We start from the raw sequence: 25,846 nt of genomic DNA on the forward strand, positions 1-25,846 counted from the left end.
GTTTCGTTTTATGTGATAATACTTTCTCTTTAATTCTATAAACAGACATAATTTTTTGTTCACTTACAAAGTTCCGCTGTTCAAGTCCCGTTAATTGCTGTGCCGAGAATACCGACTAACTTATCAATCGAAATTTTTTCGTTTTCACTAACCTCTCTGTCACATTCTTCATGTCTTTATCCATTTTTTGCAGCAATTCCACTTTTTGTTTGATGGACATCGAAACATACTTTCGTTTTGTACGATCCTTTGGGAGCTCCAGAATCAGAAATTCTATTTGACATAATCGAAAGTTCAAGTTTACTTTTTTTATATTGCTTTTACAGTCTGCAAAAAATAATAAGCCGGATCCAATTCGAAAATTAAGGAACAACGCAATCATCAACATTAACTGAAATAGATAATTATATAATCTTAGCTTCCACCGTCCGTTATACATAAAACGCGCACGTGAAAACGTATTCTGCGCTTGCGCACACGCAAATGCGCAGTCGTAAGAGGTCTTACGCGCACGCGTAAACGCCTATGCGCATGTGTCAACGCGGAGCATGCGCAGAAAGTTTTTAGCTTTGAGGTCCGGATTATAGATCATTCCGAATTATGGGTGTCCGAAATAACGACGTTTGACTGTACTACTAAGGTATGTTTTAAAATGCGTAAAATTAACGGCATGTTAATATGTCCTTATATACAATGTGAACTGTTATCTTAAAAGTTAAGAAATACTGTGATATGTTAAAAGTGAAAATATTAGAGTAATGCAATTTTTTTTTTTTAACTTATTGGTGTGATTGTAAAAAGAGCAAATTATTGTGAATATGTGTTAAAGATTGAGTGAATGTAGTTAGGCTCTCTGACGCTACACTTCAGAGTTAGCCACTTTTTCAGAATAGTACCTCATGGTTTTGAGATGATAATAAGGTGTGTTCTGAGGTCTTGTTATGTTGAATTTTAACACGTTAGTGTTTTGATTGCAGGCGGTAGTGTTGAACACTTGTATATAGACACGCTCGTATTTGGTGTTTTCCTTTACAACACATGTCAGAGAGCACGGGGAGATAATTAAATAACGCCATGAATGAAACAAGAATTTTAAAAGAGAATTATAAATATTCATGTTACTTGCCATTTGATTGTGTAACATTTCATTAAACTAGTTTTCCTTCGAGATCTCTGGAAGGAACCAGATTTCAACTAAGAAACTCCTGTTTATAGATGCAGTACAGATGAAAATGACTTGTACATGGAGTTGATAATGTAAAAAAGACTTTTTAATTTCTAGTTTCTAGTGAGAAATGTTTGTAAAAGGTTGGCCTCGCGTTAGATTCTAGAGCTAAAAGTTTTCAACAAGGTCGTTTTAGACCTCAGTTTCAAACTAATTAACTCTAACTTCAGTATGTAAGGATCCTAAGTTTTACTAACGTTTATTTTATTTTAAATCTTTACTATCACTTCTTATTTTCTACTTCCAGCCAGAATTAAAAGCTTTAACTTATTTATGCAAATTTGTCTTGCTAACCCCAAGTACTTAAGTTGTGGCTTTTTGCCAAGCAAGAGAGAGGAAGGAGTTATTAGAAGCAGGCCGCTTGCCATAGTAGTTTTACTCGGTTGTTGGTTGCCTTCAAGGCCAGAGGTTTAGTCCTTTTGATAAGTTCAAACGTATCGTAGTTTTAGCAGCTCTCTGTACTACATACGGATTTTTGTTAAATAAGGCCAATCTTGAAGTTAGGCACTTGTATATTAATCCAAAGTTAGTTTTAGTTAGAGTTTTTAGTTAGTATTTTTATATTCTTACGTTCAGACCACAAGTGGTTTGTCTCTGTATTCCGAAGTTCTGGAAACCTCTGTAAAGATAGAAAAATAAAGGGTTTCGTATACCCTTCCTGTGTGTATTGTCTACTTCACAATTTATTGAACATAGCTTGAGTAAGCTCCCTGTTCCGAGTCAGGACAGTTCATGCTTCCAAAGCAAGTAAAGGGGAACACAAGTCCTGATAATATGTTCCAGCATTATTCTTCGCGCTGTAAAATTGTTCATAGTCTGGCTTACTGCCAAAGATTTATTACTAATTGCAAGAAGCATCTTGTTATTCAGAACATTTCACGTAGTGGCATTAACTCCAGCTGCCTTATACCGCTAACATTTCTAGAGATTCGAGTAGCAGAAAAGTTCATTATTCGTTGGATTCATAATCATTATTTCGAAGATGGTTTACAATGTATTAAAGAAGAGAAACCTTTACCCAAGAAGAGCCAACTACGTTCTTTGTATCCATTCGTAGATAAAGATGGTCTCTTACGGGTGGGAGGGCGTCTTCGAAATTCATCTTTAGCATTTAACATCAAACATCCTGTCATACTTCCTTCTCGACATAAATTTAGCGAATTACTAGTGAAAGAACTTCATATTACTTACCTTCATGCTTGTCCTTCTTTATTATCACACCTCATCAGGCAATCTTGCTGGATAATTGGAGGAAAGAAACTGATACGCAGTTGTGTCAACCATTGCTTAATATGTCATCGATTTAAAGCTGCTTCAAATCCGCAGTTGATGGGTGACTTACCTGAACATCGTGTGACTTTGGAACGACCTTTTTACGCATCTGGTGTGGATTACGCTGGTCCTATTACCATGAAATTTAATAAGGGTCGTGGTTCTAAAACAACGAAAGGCTATAAAGCTCTGTTTGTTTGCTTGTCGACTAAAGCTGTGCATATAGAAGCAGTCAGTGACCTGACGGCAGACTCGTTTATCGCGGCACGTAGACGTTTCATTTCATATCGCGGTGCACCACGTCACATTTACAGTGACAACGGTACCAAATTTGTGGAAGCATGCCGAAAATTACAAGAACTAAATCAGATTTGGTCTTCCTTGTATGCAACAAAATCGGTTGCCCGAGAGCTAACTAAGTCATCTATTGACTGGCATTTTATACCGCCTGCTTCGCCTCACTTCGGAGGAATATGGGAAGTCGGCATTCGCTCAGCGAAATTTCATCTGAGAAGAGTATTGAAAGAGACTCTTTTAACCTACGAAGAGTTGTCAACGCTACTTACCGAGATCGAGGCTATTTTGAATTTCACGTCCACTTACTTACGTGAACGATACTGATATTGGCTCTATTAATGTTTTAACCCCTTCTCATTTTATTACAGGTGATACTTTGACTTCCTTTCCAGAGACACATCAGTATGTTCGCACAAGGAGTTCTAGGTGGGAACTTGTACAGAATCTATGTTTGGGATTCTACAATCGATGGAAAAGGGAATATTTGACTTCTCTTCAGCAGAGATCCAAGTGGCAGCACAACAGACCCAATCTAAAGATCGACACGGTGGTTCTTGTCATCGAAGATGGATCTCCACTCTAGCTTGGCCTATAGGACATATCATCGATGTCCATCCGGGCAAGGACGGCTTAGTTCGCGTAGCTACAGAACTGGCGTTTTCAAGAGGCCAATTAATAAACTTTCACCTTTGCCTGTGTATCAGGACTAAACCTGATAGGGTAGGAGTATGTTCACTTCCACGCCTGTCGAATTAATTTCTACCTTTTCGTTGCCCTGCGTTGGCAACACGCTTTTGAGATTTGTCGTTCGTAAAATTCGGTGGCTAAAAGCGTAGCTGACCTGTAACTGTAATTATTATTTTATACTTATTTGTACTGCTGAATTATTACTAAATGTTTACGTGTGAATGTTTTATTATTAAATGTATTCAGTTTGGTTTAAATAGACGAGTGTGACTGAATTTATTAAGTATGTTTAAAGTCGAAACTGCGTCATCCATGTCAGCGCCATTCTAATACGAGGAACGTAAACAAAGAAGCTTTACGGATAATTTTTGAAGATCCCATATTATAATGTATTTAAGTCACCGCTGTACTTAGCTAAAAAGTTCTTTTTCCTTTCGAAATTTAATTCATACCCCCTGACGAGAAATTTCAGCGCTTTTTTAAATTAGGCAATATACACCAAACAGCAGAATACACATCAAACAATGCTAAATTAACACAATAATTAAAAGCATGTATGAGATCTTTAAGAATCGAAAAACGGAATTTTACTGATAGTGAAAAAATCTACTTATTGAACTTATGGAGAAGTTGAGAAATTTTGTAATGCATAGTATGTTTGAATAATTATTGGATACGTGTTAGTTAAACTTCACAGTCGGCTTAGTGTTGACTAAATGTCTTGACAGTTAAGTGTACCGTAGCTAAATGTCCTGACGACTAACTCTCCGTGTCGGCTAAGTGTCCTTGTCGGCTAACTGTCTTGTCGGCTAAATGTCCTTGTCGGCTAAATGTCCTGTCGGCTAAATGTCCTGTCGGGTAACTGTCCGTGTCGGCTAAATGCCTTGTCGGCTGAATCTCCTGTCGGTTAAGTGTCCACGTCGACTAAGTGTCTGTGTCGGCTAAATGTCCTGTCGGCTAACTGGTGTCGGTTAAGTGTCCCGTCAGCTAAGTGTCACGGACCCATTTTCAAATATCATATTTGTTCATGTATTATTTTGAGCGCTCGGAAAATGAATGACTCGTATGCAGTAGCCCTGCGTTATAAATTTTAGATTGATATCAGTTTTATAAGGAAAAACTGTTTTATGTGTACTTTAAAAGTCAGTCTGTCTTAAAAATCGGAGTTTTTCTTCAAAATCAAAGCTAATCTAACAAAATCTAGTTTAATAAATTTTGTATATTTTAAATTTTAAATTATTATGCTTCTCTTTTATATAATAAGGTCGACATATTAATCCGACAGCAGGAAGAGCTACCACTAATTACAATTAAAACAACTTGTTTACCTTTCAATTATCATATTCTAAAATGCCCCTCTTTCCGCCTTATTTACCCTGATTATTACATCCTAAAACTTTACGAGTAAATTATTCGAAAGAGATTCGTTTTCACTAAATTTAAAATAAGCTTTGAATAATTGAATAGATCATTTCCTTATTCATCATTGTTTCAATATGAACATTTTCACAATTTAATTTACAATTCAAAATATGTTAACTTTTTTCTGTTTAGATTGTAATTATTTTTTACATGCTTTTAAACAAGTTACACTCATATCATTACCGTTTTGAAATTAAGCCTTATTTATTAGTAAATTTACATTCTGAATATTAAATTCGAAAATTTGATACTTTTCTCCCCACATTTTAAAACTACGGAGCAGACAACAGATGTTTCTGGCAAGTCATACATATACTTCATCATGTGTCCACAAAATAGAGAGAAGACCACCTGCGCTATCGCAACAAGAGCGCTAACTTGCCAACATTGCCAACCGCGATTTTAGTCTTGTCAAAGATGAAATTTAGTCACAAGATGGCGCTTCATTTCTAAATACGTCACAGCGAAACAATGACGTAATTTAAGTGAAGCTTTTGAAATCATGAGACTCTCGTGTTATCTCGTTTGATTTTTTTTCTTACTCGAGAAAGTTCGCTGTGCCAGCTAAGGCGCGGAAACTGTTAAATAAATTAAATATTTTGCCAGAAAATGATTGCTTAATTGCATGGGAAAGGCATACGATAAAACGTGAGTAGTTGTTCATAATTCACACCTAGTCGTTATCTTTCTGTTCTCTTTTCATTATCTATTAAATTCAGCAAAAGTAGAATATTATCATTATTTGAAAACGCACTGCTTAATGTTACACTATTTTTAAATCACTGATTTGTGTGCTTTTGATTTAAAATGAATTCTTGCACAAAGTCTAGATAGTAAATGCACGTGATATGCATGCATTTAATATCACTTGCAGTATGTGAGTATACATGATACTGGTTACTTACCTATCAGTATTCTCAATTAGAGTAACCCAGTATTTACAAAAATATTTAACTTGAATATTAAGCTAAAAATAAATATATAAATATTAAACTTATATAAATATTAAATATTAAACTTTTTCGAAATACCTTCATTTACTTCACTTGCTACTAGAATGAGACTCATTTTTGAAATGCTTTAAGTGGGCAGATATTTTATTTACCTTTTATTGAAAATAAAAGTTTTAAGAATTCTCCCCCTCCCTTTTTTTTAAGAATTTCTTAACGTGGAAACCAGAGAAAAAATATCAGGTATGTTAAAAATTCGACCGTTAAGCGTTAAAATACCGTTAAGCAATTATCAAACTATTTGATAACTGCTCAACGGTACTCTAGTACGCTACATATCAGATATACAAATCACGAAAGACTGATTAGATTTTGAATTAAAACTGTGTGTTTCCTAGGTAAATAAATGAACAAGGCAAAACAAAATAAATAAAAAAAATGTAAAAGAAAAATTAATAAAATTAATTAAAAAAATAATAAAATAAATCTGAAAGGTTTCAGGTTTTCGGTCGCCTAGAAGGGTTTGTTAATGTATTTTACTCTATCACTGAACTAGCAGTCTACCAGTCTATCGTTACACTCACTCCTACTAACCACATTTCTTTTAACGCAAAGGAGTGTTAACTCAGAAGGGCTATTAATTTCGTTTTGGTATTTTGCTTTGGTTCACTATAAAAGCCTGAATCACTTTTCAGATTGTTGCTACCAAATATTACAGCCCTGAATTATATTTAGAAAATTAAGTAATGAAGAATCTACATGAACGTATGTATGTTTCTCACACTGTGAAAAAACATCGCAGATATCAAATTTTGAGTAACGTAGTCCTCAACTCGAATATGGGCATCTGGAAGACCAAATTTGCAATTTGGAACTTTTTTTATTTTCTATTTCATATTTTGTAAAACTTTAATGAATTTTTGATTAACAAACTCAATGGTTTCAAAGCGTTCCATTAACAATAACATTGCATACATCTTCAAGCAGGTAACAATAACAAAGCGCATTTTATGCGCGCACTAGAATGTCTATTGGAAATTCTAAAGATATATTGTTTTTAAATATTTTGTGACATTCCTGCTGAATCGAATATTATATGGTTTAAGTGCGAAGATCGTAATATTTAATAAATAACGATAACAGACAAAACGTTTAAAAAAATAAATAAAATAAAATTAAAAAAAACCCTTTGGGCGTAATATAAAATCTGAAAGCTTTACGCCCAAAAGGGCTTTTTTTTTTAAGGCTCTATGTCTCAAAACGGCATTTTGCGTCGGTTCACTGTAAACGGCGTATGACTTTTTAATTTTGGGGGGGGGTAGGGGCCTTTTTATTATAAGCATCATTTTCTTCGCTCTTACGCCGTATACAATTCAACAGCAAAATTATAAAAATTTAAAAACAGCATAGCAGTCAGTACACGTTTAGAATTCCCGATGCAGCGTTAAGTGTTGGCATACATTTTTCATTTAAGTTTTTTCTCATTTCAAAGCAACTTTCAGTTTTTTTACTAAGACGACTAACTAAGATCCTTTATTTGTTTGTCTACTTAATATTAATGTTTTGTGTGTTTATTGTATTTAATAAATTAATTTATTAATTCAATTCAGGAACAATATCACGTTCTTGGTGCTTACGCCATATAAAATTCGATTCAACAGGAAAATCACAAAATATTTAAAAACAGCATAACAGATAGTCTCGCGTGCAGGAGATAAAAATATTTCATTCCGTACAGTGTTGCCTCTGCTCGCTTTCAAATTGTTGACTTTGTTAATAAAAAATTCACTAAAGAAGTTTTACAAAACATGAAATATATAACAAAACAAATTCGAAATTTAAAATTCGGGCTTCCAGATGCTCATGTTCGGGTGGAGATCTAGTTTATTCAAGATTTGGTGTCTCTAGATATCGTCGTTTTTTCTCAATGCGAGAAATATACATACATACCTGCAGATTTTACATTATTTAATTTCTTTAGGTATAATACAGTGCGATAACATTTGGTAGCAACAATTTGAAAAGTGAAACGTCGTTTATAATGATTCAAAATAAAATGCCATTTCGATATTTATATCCCATTCGGGGCTAAGATTCTTTTTCCGGATAATAAGTACAGTTTTCATTTATTTGTTTATTTATTTACAGCTACGCACATGAATAGCTAAATTTTGTATCTGAAACACTACAGATAAAATTTAAAAGAAACCAGCAAAAAATTTTATGTTATTGAATTCGCTGAGGAAACAGTTAATGGATATAAACTCGATTTAGTTCAATTACAAACATGTTATTTTTCTAATAACATATTGTACTGTAAATTTCAGTGATATCTGATGCTCTTTTAACGTATATGTGTATTATTGGAAATATGGTACAAGTTCGAAACGAGAAGCTTGTTGAAATACATAATCAAATCGTTTATTTTACCCTAAATGTAAATGAAATGTTGTAACTTTTATTAACATAAAATTTAACCCCTATTCAGAATTTTACGATTTTGATTTCTTACATGAAAAGTGATATTAAATTATTATATTTTTGCATGAAAGTGTGTCATAATTTTATTCGCCTGTCCGGACTACGGTTTTACTTCCGGGTTTTGAATTATAAGGTACTGATGTTAGAAACGTCCTCAGAAGTGGCTTTCCGAAGTGGCTCAGAAGTTTTCGAAGTGCTTGAATACATTATGCTACCATCCATTATCATCTCCGCCCTTTGGTATATGTTTCCATGATACAAAACATTGCATTGCCCCAAACCGATACATTTAAAACATAGGTTATTGATACCATTCGCTTTAATTTTAGTGTAAGAATTTCTTTAAATATAATGCATAATCCTCAACCGCTGATCTATGTGTTGATCTCTGATGACGGTCAATTTACAGGATACCCAATGACAATATATTTACAGGTCATATGGCCTTGACAAACTATCGATTTACATTAATTTCATAACAATACATCTGAATTCACGGCGCTGCCTCGCACCTGTGACCATCAAAACATAGATTGCCGCAATAATCAGTGGCTTGTAGGGTCAATTTCGATTTAATTTTGTTTTAATAATTCTACCTCATAGACATAATTTTAAATTCATTTAATTTATAAAGTGTCCAAATGATAATTTTACGAATAGTTGCACAGGCATGTGTATTTATAAAACAAGTTTTTTAGCACGACCTGTTAAGTAACTTGTACAGATTGATTGGTTGATTATTCGATTAAGGCAAAGTATACGAGGGCTGCTTCTGATACAGAAGCGTTTGGCTTTGTTATTTATATTTTTCAGCGGCGTTTTTGTTAAATAGGACATTTTTAGATGAGGCTGTTTTATTTCACCTATATACTCGTATACACACAAAAGTGCAATAAAATCAGTGAAAGCTTGTTTCTAAATTGTAGAGTCATTAGGATTTTGATGCTGGAGAAATGAAAAAGGTGCAGAGCTATCACTGTGTCTCTAACCCTGGACCTCTCGAATACGAGTCGGGTATGCTTCCAATTACACCAAGAAGACAAGCAGAAAAAAAAAGAAAAGAAAAGAAAAGAAAATAGCTTATAAAATTTAGAAATCATAATCATATTGTATGAAAGAATGGATTACGCATCGAACGATGAATTCTAATTATAGGCAAAAGGGCAGAAAGCGCGGATAGCCGGAAAGGGACTTGTTGAAAAGAAAAGCAGTCCTATATATAGCTTTAATAAATACACAAAAGCTGAAACTTCATAATTTAGAAGAAAAATATTGTACGATCCTGGAAAAATTCTTTAAACTTTTAAAGAATAGTGAAACTACTAACTTTTAGAGTTAAATAATATGCAAATTGTAAAGTAAAAATATTTTGACCTTTTTCAGAAATATTTTAAAAGCTTAAAATATGAAAATGCGAAATAATTATTTGGTTAAGTTTTGTTCCACTTTTTGAGAAAAACTAATATAAAGATAAAATAAAAAAAAAAATAAAAAAACTCATTTCTATGCAAAAATATTTTTGCACCCTCTCTCAAAGAGTGAAACAATTATCCCAAAGCGAATACATTCTCGACAATTAAAATAAAAAATAACAAAAGAAATTTTAAAAAATGAAAGTAAAAATCTATATTTCAACACTTCTGTGAACAAAACGAATACAATGGTCCTTTTAACCGTAAAATTTAAACTTACAAAATTTTTTTTACCTGAATAATAAACACTTACACTACTGCACAATTGTTAAGGACGAATCTCAAATTGCAGTGTAGCATAATATTAAGCGGCACTTGAGGCTAAACAGGATAAAACATTGTTGCCACACTACTCGGAAATTAGAATAAAGGACACTTATTGCTCAGGAAAATACAGAAGGTTTTGAAGCATCCAAAAGTAATAAAGTGTTCTTTTAGTGCTGTTTATCGAGAAATGGAAATATCTATATGAACGAAACAGGCACATTTGAGAATTATGTCAGTACGGGATATGTCCACTATGGAGTGCGATACAATTTTCTACACACCGTGTCATGGTTTATATGACGATAACCAGCAGCAGCCTAAGAAATTATTCCCTCTTCTTTTTCAGTGGAAGAGATGAGGGTGTTCTTGATTCTTGAATAATAATGTCGACGAGCAAGTCGGCTCTCCAGAGCAACCGAAGCATTTTCAACATTTTCCTGAGCATTCCAAACAAATTTGCTTTCATGCCCTTAGTTTTAAATTTTAAATTAAAGTTTACTGATGTAAACAGGCGCGTTCTGTCATCCTTTTTAAAATGACATTAAAATTATCAGTGAGATTTTTTGTTTATTATTTTACTAGGCAACAAAAATATTAACTTCATAATAACTACTTACAAAAATGGAACCTTAGTTTTCAGAGAAATTTATAATATTTCAAATCTTAGAAATGATGTATGAGATATAGGAGGTTTGGATCTGAATATCATACTGGCCATCCGAGGCCTTGAACATTATCACTGTCTAGACAGTTCTGAGTATCGAATTGTCGATGACATGATGTGTCGTCGTTTATGAAAGGAAATTTATACCCGAAAGTCCACGGAAAATACGAACATGACCAATGTATCGTTGGCTGGCTATTTTAAGTCCCACTTGCAACCACAGTTAGAGGCGTGCCTCCATTGATGATGTTGCCAGTCCACACCATGGTACTGCACCTCAGATATCAGAACATATGTTTTCTGGACGATGAGAAGTCTGGCGTCTACAATCCGCTGACAGACTGAACCTACTCTCGGAGAAGAGTACGCAATAAAGTTCATAATTATGGAAAATCCATAAAAGTTTGCATTTCTGTCCCTTTGTCTCTGTATCCGTCTATATACAGTAGACTCCCGATTATCCGCGCCTGCCGCACAAAGTTTTTTTTTACAAGCGTAAAGCAAAGAAAATAAAAATGTTCACAAAACTGAGCGAAACGTTAAATTTGCTAACATCGTGCTTATTTATGAGGAAAATATCCCATTCCTTCTTGGAACATTCCCCTCGATCCTCTCGGAACCTTCCCCGCGGCCTTCTCGGAACCTTCCCGTCTGATGAGTAAGTGATTTCTTACTCACCCTTGCAGTGCCCGCTCCACCGCCCTCTCTCGTCTTAATCTTACTGACACGTCCACTTCCTCCCACTCGCCATTGTTAGTTTAAGCCTGATAGTGTTTGCGAACCGGTCGGAATTAATTTCTTATCTTTTATTTTGTTCAGTGCTTGTGCTTTTTGGTTTTGTGTTTTACGTTACCGATTTAAAATGTCAGGAAAACGAAAGAAGGTTGTGTTGACAATTGCGAAGAACTAGAATTAATTTCCAAAGTAGCAAACGATGTTACAAGGCAGCAGATGGAACTGGATTATGGAATTGCGGAAACAACAGTGCGTGACATTCTAAAGCAAAAAGACAAACTGGTGAACTTTGCGTCAATGCCAGACAGTGCTTCCTCAATGAAAACGCGAAAAACCATGAGTGGTTATACCTTTGATGAGCTAGACACGGCATTGACAGAGTGGTTAGCTCAAGTTCGAAAAGAGCATACTCCTGTAAATGGTCCTATCATTGCGGCGAAGGCACAAACCTTTTTTGAGTTATTAAGCCTGAAAGGGAATTTTGATGCATCTTCTGGCTGGTTAAGTCGTTTTAAGCAGCGACATGGAATTCGAGAAATTGGACTTCATGGGGAGAAACTTAGTGGTGACCAACAAGCAGCCGACGATTTCCACCATGAATTTAAAGTATTTGTTTTAAAAGAAGAGCTATCTTTTGAACAAATTTACAATGCCGACGAATCGGGACTTTGTGGAAATGCCTTCCCACTCGCACTTTAGCATTTGAAAGTGAAAGTAAAGCGGCGGGTCATAAAAGCAGCAAGGAAAGGATCACTATCATGTTTTGCAGTAACGCTACCGGTGGACATAAACTTAGACTTGTTGTCATTGGAAAGTAAAGAAAAGAAAAACCGAGATCTTTCAAAGGCACAAGGATAGAAAATTTGCGCGTTGATTACTTTAACCAAAAAAAGGATGGATGAACCGAAACATTTTTCGAGAATGGTTCGAAAAAATCTTTTTTCTTCAAGTGCGTAAACATGTTAAATCGAAACCCTGCCTGAAAAAGCTGTGCTATTGATCGAAAACGCACCTTCTCACCCAGCAACAAGCGTGCTAAAGTCTTCTGATGGACAAATTTTTGCAAAGTTTCTGCCCCGAAACGTTACTGTGCTAATCCAACACATGGACCAAGGAGTCATTGCAACAATGAAGAGATCATACTGAACCAAGCTGCTAATGACCAAAATTAAAGAAGGTTATGATCTGAAACAGTTTTGGAAACACTACACAATCTTGTACAGCATCTACGATATTGCATCTGCATGGGACTCAGTTAAACCGTCAACCCTCATAAAATCACGGAGAAACCTCATGAATAATTTTGACGCCAACAACAACCTAACCCCTTTGAGTTGCGAAAAAGAGAATGAAGATGTAGACACGCCCACGGCAACTCTTGCCGATATGGTTAAAACAGTTTCGGGTGATAAGAACGTCGATGCTGAAAACATTAACGAGTGGTTGAAGTGTAACGTCAACGAACCTGGCTTCGAAAGCTTGACAGATGACGAAATTGTGAAGACAGCAAGAATAGAGACCGAGAATGAAGGACAGCGAAGTGAAGGCGAAGAAGAGCCCATTGTGCAGATGTAGAAGACTCATGAAGCGGCTTTGCAACAAGTCGACGGACTGCTATGAGTCGACGGATTTGGAAGAACAAGACGACGCGGAGTTGGTGGAGAAACTTGTGCTACAAAAAATGCAATCTCGGATCAAGAGAAAATGCTTCCAAAGCAAGAAGCAAACACAAATGACTGATTTCTTCAAAAAGGTGCAGTTTTGCAGTTATGCTTTTGTAATTACATAATACATTACAGTATTAAAACACTACATATGTATTAATTTTTCTGTGTATCCTTGACGCCTCTCGCAAGTGCAAAGCACTTTCCTGTTTTCATTAACAAAATGCATTTTAGGTTAGTTTTGAGTGATATACTAAAATATTAAGCGTAAGTTAAACATTTCCTGCTGTTTATTTTACGTTTTCTTGTACATAAAACGATTTTTCAAAGTTGGAATGCCTTTCTCCTCTTTTATTATACCTTATTTTTTTTTTTTTTGGATTATCCGCGATTTTTGTTATCCGTGGCGGCCCCGCCACCCAATTCCGCGGATAATCGAGAGTATACTGTATATATATATGCATATAAGCAAAGATATTAACGCAGGAACAAGGTTAAATTATATTCTATTTCTCTAAAAGGAATATTTTATTTGCACATTATGAACATCCTATAAAAGTCAAATTTACATGTATTTGAAATTCAAACTGCTTGGCTAAATTTTCTTATAGTAAGAGCTTGTTTTTTTGGTAGTAAGAATTTATTATCTAACATTTTAAAAATATATAAAAAGAAACATTCATTTGGCAACAGAAGAGGAACAAAAAGCTATTGAAAAATCCAGCTAAGGAATGGACAAAGATAAGTAAAAAAAGGGATTTTCATGTGTTTTGGTCGCTGTCGGAGTGCGCTACTCCTTGATGATGGTCTACTTGCTTTCTGATTTTGCAGCAGCAAAAGGCGCACTCTAATGAATTATCTATGTTTTATTTCGTTTAAGACTTAAGTCTTTTAACCAATGCTATTAATATCCAAGTTTTTATTAACTAATAACAATAAATAGATAGTGTATCCATAAATAATTTTAGATAATATATCTATTTATTGAAACGTTTGGTTTGTTTTATTTAATTGTGGCAACGCATTCCAAGTGCTATTTGCTTAAGAGAAGGGATGCCTTCCTGGGAGACTTTCTAAAATAAATTGGCTCATATACAGGTTACAAATGGGAAAAAACACGAAAACGCCAATGCAGCTAGCTCGTTCGCGAAATTCATGCCTCGGACCGAGCTACCAATCTTCAGCGACTTTACCACTCGCTTGGTGGTAGGCCTCTTATTTATTGAAAAATAAAATAATTTCATTACTTCTTAATCTAGGTGAGTATCATAATTTTTTTTTTCTTCTAGCTAAGAGTAATTGATATACAGCAGACTCTGTGTATTGTAATAACGATGGTAAATTTATGTTGGAAAGAATTAAACAAACTTTGTTCAAGACAGTTCATTTTATGTATGCTTCAAATATATGTTTCGCCTAAAATAAAGAAACGTGTCCAATAACCATTGCTACCCGTTACTATAGAAAACCTTCCGGGCAGTATCGTTTTTGAGACACTACTTTAAATTTTTATTACATATATGCATTTATTTACCCGTAGACTTTTTGAACATCTTATAAAAATTGACTTAGATACAGACACAAATAATCAGTAATTAGATACATACACAAATAATCAGTAATTAGATACATACACAAATATGAAGCACGGGGTTTCTCTCATATCAAATGGCTAAAGATTTATATGGAAGTTCTGCCCTCCTTAAATATTGTAATTTACATAGTTCTGGCAGTCCCTTTTAAAATAAAGTCTGGAAATTTGGTACAAAAGTCTTCTTTTTCATACTTGGAATAAACACATGCAAAGAAATATATTGCTTAATATATGCATTAATAAGAGTTAAAAGTTTATTTTTGAGCTCCCAGAAAAGAGAAATTCTTTGGAGGACATTTTCATTTATGAGAAATTTCGAATTTACCATCAGAATGTTATCATCGGTTGGTATCATTGATATTTAGAAAGCTACGTTTCTAATGCTGTTTAATATATTTGCATAGTAACAGGTAATAAGAAAACTTGGAAGGACAATCTTCTTCAGAACAAAAGAGCTGCTTATACTTCTTATGCTGCCTAATAACCTAAGGAAAACTATAACCTGTTCAATGTCATATATAGGAAAAGTAATCCTTTTCAATTATCCATAACATGACTCATCGCGAAATGCCAATATTTTCTAGTTTTAACCTCTCGGCGAGCGGTAATATATATATATATATATATATATATATAATCCCTAATTACTCAGACATGTCAGTTAAATATATATATGTAAGATAAAAAATATGAAAGCAAACTTCTAAACTTAATTCACTATAACTTCCATTATTTTCTATTTCATTTGAGAACTTCCTCTATCTGTCCTAAAAATAGCGCTTAAGTCTAAACTGCGTCATTCAAATTAATCATGCGATCTTACTTAACCCATAATGCAGATCCCTCTCGACCAATCACCAAACTGCAAACCGAAACTTTTCTCTTCGCGTGCCTCCATCTTGCATAACTACGCACTTCAGCTTTTGCTCTCTACTGTCCTAAGATGTAATTTCGCTGGCTTGCTTTTTATCCCAACAATATCAAAAATGTAAATCTTTTGTGGAAAGGCACGACTAGAGTGCCAAGTGATTGTGGCCACAAATATCAATTGGAAATAAAAATGGAATTAAAACTGCTTCGACTGCCAAGTTCTTTAGATATTACCAAGTTAGCATTACTAGCATACTACGCAAATAAAATTCTTCTTCAATATGGATCTAAGCAAGCATCGACACTGCTCCGTCATTTCCTTTGCTTTTATTATGACATATATATATATATTTAAATTTAACAAATTAAATTTAAATTTTAACAAACACGTATAAAAGTAATAAAAGCAAATTTAAAGCCAAAATTTAAAAAAGCAAATATAAAGCCGAAAAAATTTTTCAAAAAAAAATTTAAAAAAATGTGTAAACATATAAAAGATTTAATTCTCGAACTAATCTACAATATCATTTAAATTCAGAAGCATAGGCAAATCAAGTGCAAAACCATTCCATGAAAATAAATTCACTAATTTAGCAAATTAAAATTAATCCAAACAATTTTTTTAAAATGCATAAGTGAATGACTGTTGAGCAGGCAGGAGACAGACTTATCAGGGGAAAGTTGCCTCCAAACCTAACTCTCCAATCATTCAATTCGTGTTTCGTCATTCATGCAGGCAAGGGTAAAAGTCAAAACCAAAACTAAAAAGTGAAGAATGTCCAAAAAGAAATACCAATAAAGTGGTACCCTTAGAAATTAGCATTTAAGAATTAAGAATTAAGTTTATAAAGAAAATACTAATGAAGTCTTTTGAGAAACAAGCAAGTAAAGTCAAGTATAAATTAAACTTTTTTCAAAAAAATTTAAATTTTTAAAAAATTAATTTTTTTTATTTTATTTTAATTTTTTATAAAAAATTATCTAGATACTAATGTATTTAAGAAACCCTTGTCTACAGAAACCTCCCCGACACGAATATGCATATCAATAAAAAGAAACTAAAAAAGAACTAGACATAATCCATATAAACCAATAAGAAACATAAAGAACTAATTCACAATTTAAAATATATATATATATATATATATATATACCTAAAAAAATATAATTTCATACCTAGAAAATACTTAAATACTATATAAAAAATTTTTAAAAATACTTAAAGCAAGTACATAGTAAGTTTTAATTCTAACTTACCTACTAAATGAGTGTTGGGGTCTGCAAAAGTGTTTTAAAGAGAAGTAAGTGTGTTCCTCAAATTAAATATATAGATGGCGCTTATGTAGGTAAAGTTGAGTCCCAAGCTGCAATCTTTGTTATATTAAAGTTTTTTTGCAAACATTAATATTAAAATATATATAAAAATAAATCTAGAAAAAATTAAATTAAAAATTAAAAATCCTAAAGGTATGTAATTCAAGTTTTGATTTTAACGATAAATTATTTAGGGAGTTAAGTCATTCAAGAGAGGTAAGTTTGCTTGAAGTAAAATAGAGTTAAGTGGTATTGTGAATTAATAAATATACACTGTTTGTAATGTGAAATATGTGTTCTGTTGAAAAATTGTGTAAATATTGCAAGGCAAATAATTAAAGTAATTAAGTAAAAATGAAATGTTTTAAAATTTAAGTTTTAAAGCAAAATTTAAAATGTCAAAAAAATTCCCAAAATTTTGTGAAACGAAGTTCTTAAAAAACCTCTAAAAAATTCTCAGTAATTTCCCAAAAATTCTTTAAAGAAGTTAAATTTAAAGAAAGAAAAAATTGAAAGTTGAATGTACTTGATTTTAACTGGTATATCAAAACTTAACTAAATATTGACTAAAGTATGGAAAATTAGAAGAAGATTAAAATCTTCACTCAATTCGGGCTATAATTGAGACTTTTGAAAAGAGTTGGCCCTTTATTAGTAAAAGGAAAGAACCCAGTATTGATTAAATATACATATTTACAAATTTATTTACAATAAAAATTTACAAATAATTTATTTACTTTTCTTTATCCTTCATTACCCTCCAGCTAAGGTTTAAGGTAATGTTATCATATCAAAAAGAGATAAAAAATTATAAAGTTAATGCCTGCCTTTTTAATATATAAATTAATAAATTTTGATGGTACTTGATTATCAACTTGAACATTAATTAGCTTTATTATTTCTTCCTTTAAATCGTCTATTTCAGTACATATATTTTTTATTCTGATTATTTGGCTATGAAACGTGTTTTCTATTATTTTTCTAGAGATATTAGAGTTCCAATTAATAAGTTTAATAGTATGAAAATGGAAACTGCTTACACGCGAAAAAAACTGTTAAAAATCAATGTTGGAAGACATGCGAATGCACGAAAAAACTAATCTGACCGTTGTGATATGTGAAAAGTTAATACATATAAAAATAGATTGACGGAAAAAAATATTAAAACATAAAATGCAAAAATTATAATGAAAACATAAATTGCAAAATTACAAAAATACAATAATTACAAAGCGGAAAATGGTAAATTAACCCACTCGTACCCTCAACCAGGCTTTTCAAGGGAAAAATGATTGAGTGTCGAAGTAGGCTAAATACCATTACTCGTTTCGCCGAAACAGACCATTGAAGCTCTTGTTTGATGAGTAAAATTTTTTATTAAAAACATGAATTGTCCCGAATAAATCTTTTTTGGAGCTTCAATTCTCTATTCCTTTTTTAATACACTATTTCGTTGAACTATTTCGTGGACCTACAGCTCCTGGTAACATTTTAGCAAGATCGCTGCACTACTATTATTTTATATATATATATATATATATATATATATATCTTAGGACAGATGCTTTCGTGGAGGATTTTCCAAAATATTGTACTCTTGTTACACATGGGCAGAATAATAAAAATCTCATATAATCAGCTTACTCATAGAGAATTGAAACTCTGAGGAATTACAAACGCGTTCAGCACTTTTATCTACTTCGTGGTAATAACTGGCGGATTTTATAGAACATGAAGAATATATTTTTAAATATATGTCATGGAAAACAAAATCTAGTTCAATAATTAAAATTAAAACAAAATTAGTTCTATAAAAAAGGCTTTGTAGTATGATAAATACAGTAATTGAAGCTAGAAAAACCTTGGGATATTTCTGAATTAAATAAAAATGGGATAATCTTTCAGTTAAAAAGAGTTAAGTTTTTCAATTTTAAAAGTTAAAAATTAAATATCTGACTGTTTTTTAACTTCTTTTTCTGACTGTTTTCTATTAACAAGCCAGTTCGTCAGTGTGCGAAAAAAATTTGTAGTAGTTGTTATTAGTGTTTAACTTTGTAAGGATCTTAAGTTTTACTAACGTTTATTTTATTTTAAATCTTTACTATCACTTCTTATTTTCTACTTCCGGCCAGAATTATAAGCGTTAAGGATTTTATGCAAAGTTTGTCTGGCGAACGCCAAGTATTTAAGTGTGGCCTTTTTGCCAAGCGAAAGAGAGGAAGCAGTGAGTTCGAAGCAGGCCGCTTACCTTAGAAGTTACGCAGTTGCTATTTGCCTTCCAGGCCAGAGGTTTTAATCCTCTTGATAAATTAAACGTATTGTAGTGTTCACAGTCTCTGTGCTACATACGCTTCCTGTTATTATAAGGCCAATCTTCCACGTGTATTATTCTAAAGTTAAATTAGAGTTTAGTTTTATTTTGATATCTTTTACGTTAGACCCCGAGTGGAGGGTCATTGTATTCCGAAGTACGGAAGTCATTGTATATAAAGAAAAAATAAAGGGTTTTGTATACCCTTCGTCTGTATCCTGTCTACTTGCTACAATTAGTGAACATAGCTTTAGTAAGCTCTCTGTTCTTAGTCAGGTCCTTGTATGTTTCCGAAGAAGGTTAGAAGAAACATTGAACCTGATAGTGGCGCCCAACGTAGAAGAATAACCATGGCCGAGTTTCAAGAAGAACCTGTGCTGCCTGCAGAAACGGCTCAGAATCCAGAAATGCCAGCTGCCGCCCTGGAAGGATTTGGGTACATCGTCCAGACCATGGGCGCTTCGATGAAACCAGAGGCAACATTTAATGGAAACTCACCGGTAACCAGTTTTTTGGAAAAATTGGATGACCACTTCATGCTCTACCCCGTGCACGAGTTTCAAAAAGTTACCTTAGCTACCAGCGCTTTGAAGGGCCAAGCGCTTAACTGGTTCAAATGTATCGGCAGAAGTCTCTTGGGTCAAGCAGGAAGTCCCACCTATACTTACGAAAATTTCAAGACTGCCCTACTAAAAGCCTTCCCTGTTGTAAGGGATCGTGCGAAATTAGAAACGGAACTTTTTAGCATATATCAACAAAGAATCGAAAACCTCTCGAGCTTTATTTTAAGAAAAATTCACGTTTTCAAGCTCTTGTATGGAAACCGTCCGGATCCTGAAATAATTCAAGTGATTTTGCCGAAGTTACTACCCCAAGTGCAAGACTTTATTGAATTGAGAAATCCAACTACACTGGAAAAATTATTTGAGCTAGCAACCCAGTTTGAAAGTAGAAGAACGGCGGACGTCGAAAGAAGACGCCAATATCAACAGCGAAACCAATTTGGTACACCAAGACTACAGCAAACTCAAGCACATGGCTACGGAGAAAAAGCGAATCAGTGGGCAAGGAAACCCGAGCATTCAAAAACAGCCGGCGAACGTCGACAGGTCAATAGCAGCCCAGGAAAAAAGTCTCAAGGCCAGGGGAAAAAGAAGGAAAGCACGGAAAGGAAAAATAATTTAAACTAAAACGGATTTCTGCTGACGAGAGGGTGCGGAAATCCGAAGGCCACGAAAACCCCTCTTCCTACAAGTTAAATACAGTAATGGTGAAAAATTTAACTCTTCCGAAGATTGAAGTCTTGGTAAATAATATCCCGGCCACCGCACTCCTGGATACCGGCGCGCAGTGTTCCTGTGTGGCAGAAGTCTTTTTTAGAAAGTATTTTCGCAAATACCGCATATATAATGCGGATAATACGACAGTATTAGCGGCGCAAGGAAAAGAATGTAAGTGCGTAGGTAAAGTACCTTTATATATCCGTATCAAGGACGAACAAATAAAGGTGATGTTTTTTATAGTAAAGAATTTGCAAGCACATTTAATCCTAGGAATAGACTTTCTTTCAGACGCACAAGCTACACTGGATTTTAATGAAGCGTCCCTTCGGCTGACAATGAAACCAGTGCCTGTAGAAAAGGTTGAACCGCCAAGGTTAAATCTTGACCACCTGCCTAATGACGAGCAAGATAGAATCCGACAAGTGGTAAGTGAATTTGCTTCCTTATTTAGTGATATTCCAGGATTTACTCAGGTTACTAACCATAGTATTGACACCGGAGATGCATTGCCGGTTCGTCAAAAACCATACCGGTATGATAAGAATAAGGAAAAAATTATAGAATGGCATATTACCGATATGCTACGTAAAAAGATCATAACGCCCATCTCAAGTAGTTATGCTAGCCCGGTGGTTTTATGTAAGAAAAATAATGATTATCCTTTGGAGCATCCAAAAAGGTGGAGATTCGCTATTGATTACCGTAAATTAAATTCCATAACGAAATATCCGGTATATCCGTTACCGATCATAGAAGAAATTTTAAGGAACATAAAATCAACCAAATTTATGACGACTTTAGACTTAACGAATGGTTATTTTCAAATAGGGGTCAGGCCTGAGGACGTGCCTAAGACTGCTTTTATAACCAAGTCTGGCACTTATGCATTTTTGCGTATGCCGTTTGGCCTTTCTGGGGCCCCAGCAACATTTCAGCGATGCATGACATTGTGTTAAGACCTGTTCTTGGAAAGTCCAGATTTATCTATTTAGATGATATCATTATTACTAGTGATAATCTCGACCAACATATACAGGATTTAAGACAGGTGTTTTCTTTATTAAATGAGGCCGGTCTAAAAGTTAATGTCGAAAAGTGCAAATTTGCAGCCCCTGAATTAAAATATTTAGGTTACAAAATATCGCAAAAAGGGATCGAGACAGATGAATCAAAAATAATCGCTGTACCAAAGTATCCGACTCCAAGCACGGCAAAGAAGCTCTCTTCTTTTCTAGGACTTTGTTCATATTATAGGTCCTTTATAAAAGATTTTGCGGCTATCGCTGAGCCATTGTTAAAATTAAAAAGGAAAAAGGCAAGATTCTCGTGGACAGCCGAAGCCAATAGTGCTTTCGAAAAATTAAAACAAGCATTAACGCAAGCCCCTGTGTTGAAATTTCCTGAAAAGGATGAAAATTTAGAAATTTCAGCGGATGCTTCGGATTATGCGGTAGGAGCGGTACTTTCGCAAAATCAGCAGCCCGTGGCATTTTTTAGCCGAACTTTAAATCAGACACAAAGAAACTATTCCGCGACCGAGAGAGAGGCACTTGCAGTTCTGTTAGCAGTGCAAAAGTTCCGAGTCTATTTTGGAAAGGCGCCGATAACAGTATATTCTGATCATGCGGCGGTAACTAGATTGTACTCAGGGAAAAATTTATCCCCAAGGTTAATAAGATGGGCACTCAAGCTGCAAGAATATAATCTGGTAATCAAGCATACCCCCGGAAAGGAAAATATCGTAGCAGGTGCCCTATCACGAATTAAATTAGACGAACAGGGTAATACTGTAAAAGTTGCAATGCTTACAGCGTGTACAATAAATTCCCGAGAAACTGTAATAACAGAACTGGGTAAGGATCCTGAGTTTGGAAGTATTTATGAGTATTTGAAGGATCCTGAAAATTTTAGCCACCAAGATATTGTGGCGATAAGAAATAGGGCGGCCCATTACGAACTAATAGATGGTCTATTATTTTATACAAAAACTACGAATTCCAACAACGAATTTCGACCTGTTATCCCAGCTAGTCTTAGATTAAATATCCTGCAAGAGCTCCATGACAGCCCTTTAGCTTCTCATGCTGGTATTCGAAAAACTATCCAACGCGTACGCGAGGCAGTCTACTTTCCTGAACTGCAAAAGTTAACAAGGGCGTATGTCCAGTCCTGCCCAACATGTCAAGCCGTTAATTATATTAATTTTCGCCCGGCCGGGTTTCTAAATAGTATTAAATCCGAATTTCCAAATGAAATAATTGGCATCGATTTACTGGGCCCTTTCCCAAAAAGTCAGTTAAATAAAAGTCGGTATCTCCTTGTTATGGTTGATCATTTTAGTAAGTGGACCGAAATTGTTCCCTTAAAACGAGCCTCCGCGAAATTAGTTACTGATTCTATTTTAAATAAATATATTTTAAAATAGGGGGCGCCCCTAAAAGTTATATCGGATAATGGTCCTCAATTTGTAAGTAATATATTTGAAGACATGTGCCAAAAACTGGGCATACGTCATTTAAAAATGGTCCCGTATCGGCCGCAATCAAATATAGCGGAACGGGTCAACAGAAATATAGTGAAAATTATCCGTAGTTATGTTAAAAATTTTCATAAAAGCTGGGATAACTATGTCAATGAATTTGCTTTCGCCCTTAGGACCGCAAAACATGATACAACGGGAAAAACTCCTGCTGAGTTATTTCTAGGCAGAAAGATTATAACACCGTTAGATAAATTATTTTATGTGCAACAAAGAGCCCCAGAATTTAAAATGGGTGATATAGAAAAACTAATTAAGGAGGCAAAGAAGAATACTGAAGTAGCACAGAGAAAACAAAAATTATGACTTGAAACGACGGGGAGTAACTTATAAAGTAGGGGATGAAGTACTAAAAATTAAGCATTCACTTTCTTCAGCACCAGAAGATAAAACTGCCGAATTTTTTTCACGATTTAAAGGACCATATGTTATAGAAAAAATAACTCACGCTGTTGTAGTGTTAAAGGCCAGAAATGGTGAAACCTGTTCCGCAAATATTGATCAAATTAAGCCCTACTTCGATCGTAATAAAATGCAAATCTTTTCAGTTCTTTTGCAGGATCCGGCACGGCAGACACCGCAGGTACACGTTCCAGAGGTGGGAAAACGACAAGTACAAGGGCAAGCCAATGAGAGACAGAAGCAAGTGAAAAGAAAATTGCCCCGCGGAAAAATTGAAGGTAAAAAGAAAAAGAAGCCGTTCCACCGTCCAGAAAACAGAGTTCACGAACACCCCCAGAATGAAGAAGGGAGAAGGACGACGTATGTGAAGAGGACCAGGAGAAAGGACGGCAACTATAACACGGCTTTAAAACGGAGGATCGACTCATCCGACAGAACTCTCCGCAGCAAAAGTCGCCGAACTGCGGAAGGGCCATCAGCGGCGGAGGAAAAAGTACAAGAAAAATTTGAACGGCCAACAACGAGGTCCAAGCAGGATCACGACAGAAGTTTCCCGGTTCCGCCAAGACCAGCTGCCTTCAAACGGCCAAGACCACAAGCAGAGGGGAAAAGGAAGGTGTTCAAGGGTGGCCGTACTGGTGAAAAACGGAAGCTTCTAGAGGAAAGCACTGAAGGGCGAGCCCGTACAAGAAGGAGGATAAACCAGGCTACGGTCTGCAGTACCTTTAAAGACTGGGCCCAGAAAAGGATGTCCGAATATTACAAAGATAAGTAAAATTTTATGTACTTTGCAAACTTAAGTTAATCTTTCATTCTTACTGCAAGTGGCAGATTTCAAGAAGTTTTACCTCATGCGAGGTCTACCTTTATCGCCAAAAGGGCGAGAAATGAGTTGTGACCGATTTTCTTATTATGTTTTTAAATTACTCGTGCGTAAAACTAAAGTTGATATATAATAGCGTTGTGGAAAGACTTAAATATTGTAAAAAGTTATTGTATAAATTTTATTTAAAACATTCTAGGAAGAAAGAAGTTTTAGTCTGAAAGACTTTTTGAAATGTAGAAAGAATTGGCACTTGCTTTGAAAAGAATAGAAGTTAACAATGTACTACTAATGTATGTTTTCAAATGTGTAAAATTAACGGCATGTTGATATGTTCTTATATACATGTGAACTGTTATTTTAAATGTTAAGAAATACCGTGATATGGTAAAAGTGAAAGTAATGTTAAAAATTTGTTATTCGTGTGACTGTAAAGATTAAATCATGGCGAATATGTGGTAAAGGTTGAATGATGTAGTTAGGCTCTCTGACGCTACACTTTAGAGTTAGCCACTTTTAGAATAGTACCTCAGGGTTTAGAGTTGAAAGTAGGGTGTGTTAAGAGGTCTCGTTATGTTGAATTTTAACACGTTAGTGTTTTGATTGTAGGAGGAAGTGTGGCACACGTAGACAGAAACACATTCGTGTTTGGTGTTCTTTTACAACACATGTCAGAGAGCACGGGGAGAGATAATTAAAATAGTCATGAATGAAATAAGAATGTTAAGAGAAGTATATTCTATATGTTATTTGCAATGTCATTGTGTAACATTTCATTAAACTAGTTTTCCTTCCAGATCTCTGGAAGGAACCAGAATTGAATAAAGCTCCTGTTTAGATGCAGTACAGATGAAAAAAAAAGATTGTTGTAGATCCTGGGAGCTGCTCTTGTAACAAATTTCTTTCTTTTAAATTTTCTAGTTTCTAACGAAGTTATGATTGTAAAAGGTTGGCCTCGCGTTATATTCTAGAGCTAAAAGTTTTCAACAAGGTCGTTTTAGACCTCAGTTTCAAACTAATTAACTCTGGCGGGAAGTACTCGTATGTAAGGATCTTAAGTTTTACTAACGTTTATTTTATTTTAAATCTTTACTATAACTTCTTATTTTCTACTTCCGGCCAGAATTATAAGCGCTAAGGATTTTATGCAAAGTTTGTCTGGCGAACGCCAAGTATTTAAGTGTGGCCTTTTTGCCAAGCGAAAGAGAGGAAGCAGTGAGTTCGAAGCAGGCCGCTTACCTTAGAAGTTACGCAGTTGCTATTTGCCTTCCAGGCCAGAGGTTTTAATCCTCTTGATAAATTAAACGTATTGTAGTGTTCACAGTCTCTGTGCTACATACGCTTCCTGTTATTATAAGGCCGATCTTCCACGTGTATTATTCTAAAGTTAAATTAGAGTTTAGTTTTATTTTGATATCTTTTACGTTAGACCCCGAGTGGAGGGTCATTGTATTCCGAAGTACGGAAGTCATTGTATATAAAGAAAAATAAAGGGTTTTGTATACCCTTCGTCTGTATCCTGTCTACTTACTACAATTAGTGAACATAGCTTTAGTAAGCTCTCTGTTCTTAGT

General features: G+C 34.5%; 1 long non-coding RNA gene across 1 annotated transcript in view; it reads left to right on the plus strand.

Annotated features, from left to right (window-relative positions):
• The first annotated feature begins 5,423 nt into the window (after positions 1–5,423).
• LOC118202715 (uncharacterized) overlaps positions 5,424–25,846 on the plus strand; it is a 104,692-nt gene continuing 84,269 nt past the window's right edge. The window contains exon 1 of the long non-coding RNA XR_015040740.1: positions 5,424–5,551. This is a non-coding gene — a long non-coding RNA (uncharacterized LOC118202715). The remainder of the gene's footprint in view (positions 5,552–25,846) is intronic.

The sequence above is a fragment of the Stegodyphus dumicola genome, chromosome 4 (genome assembly GCF_044657685.1).
Source record: "Stegodyphus dumicola isolate Sdum_Otavi_A_Nest chromosome 4, ASM4465768v1".
In the NCBI taxonomy this organism is placed as follows: domain Eukaryota; kingdom Metazoa; phylum Arthropoda; class Arachnida; order Araneae; family Eresidae; genus Stegodyphus; species Stegodyphus dumicola.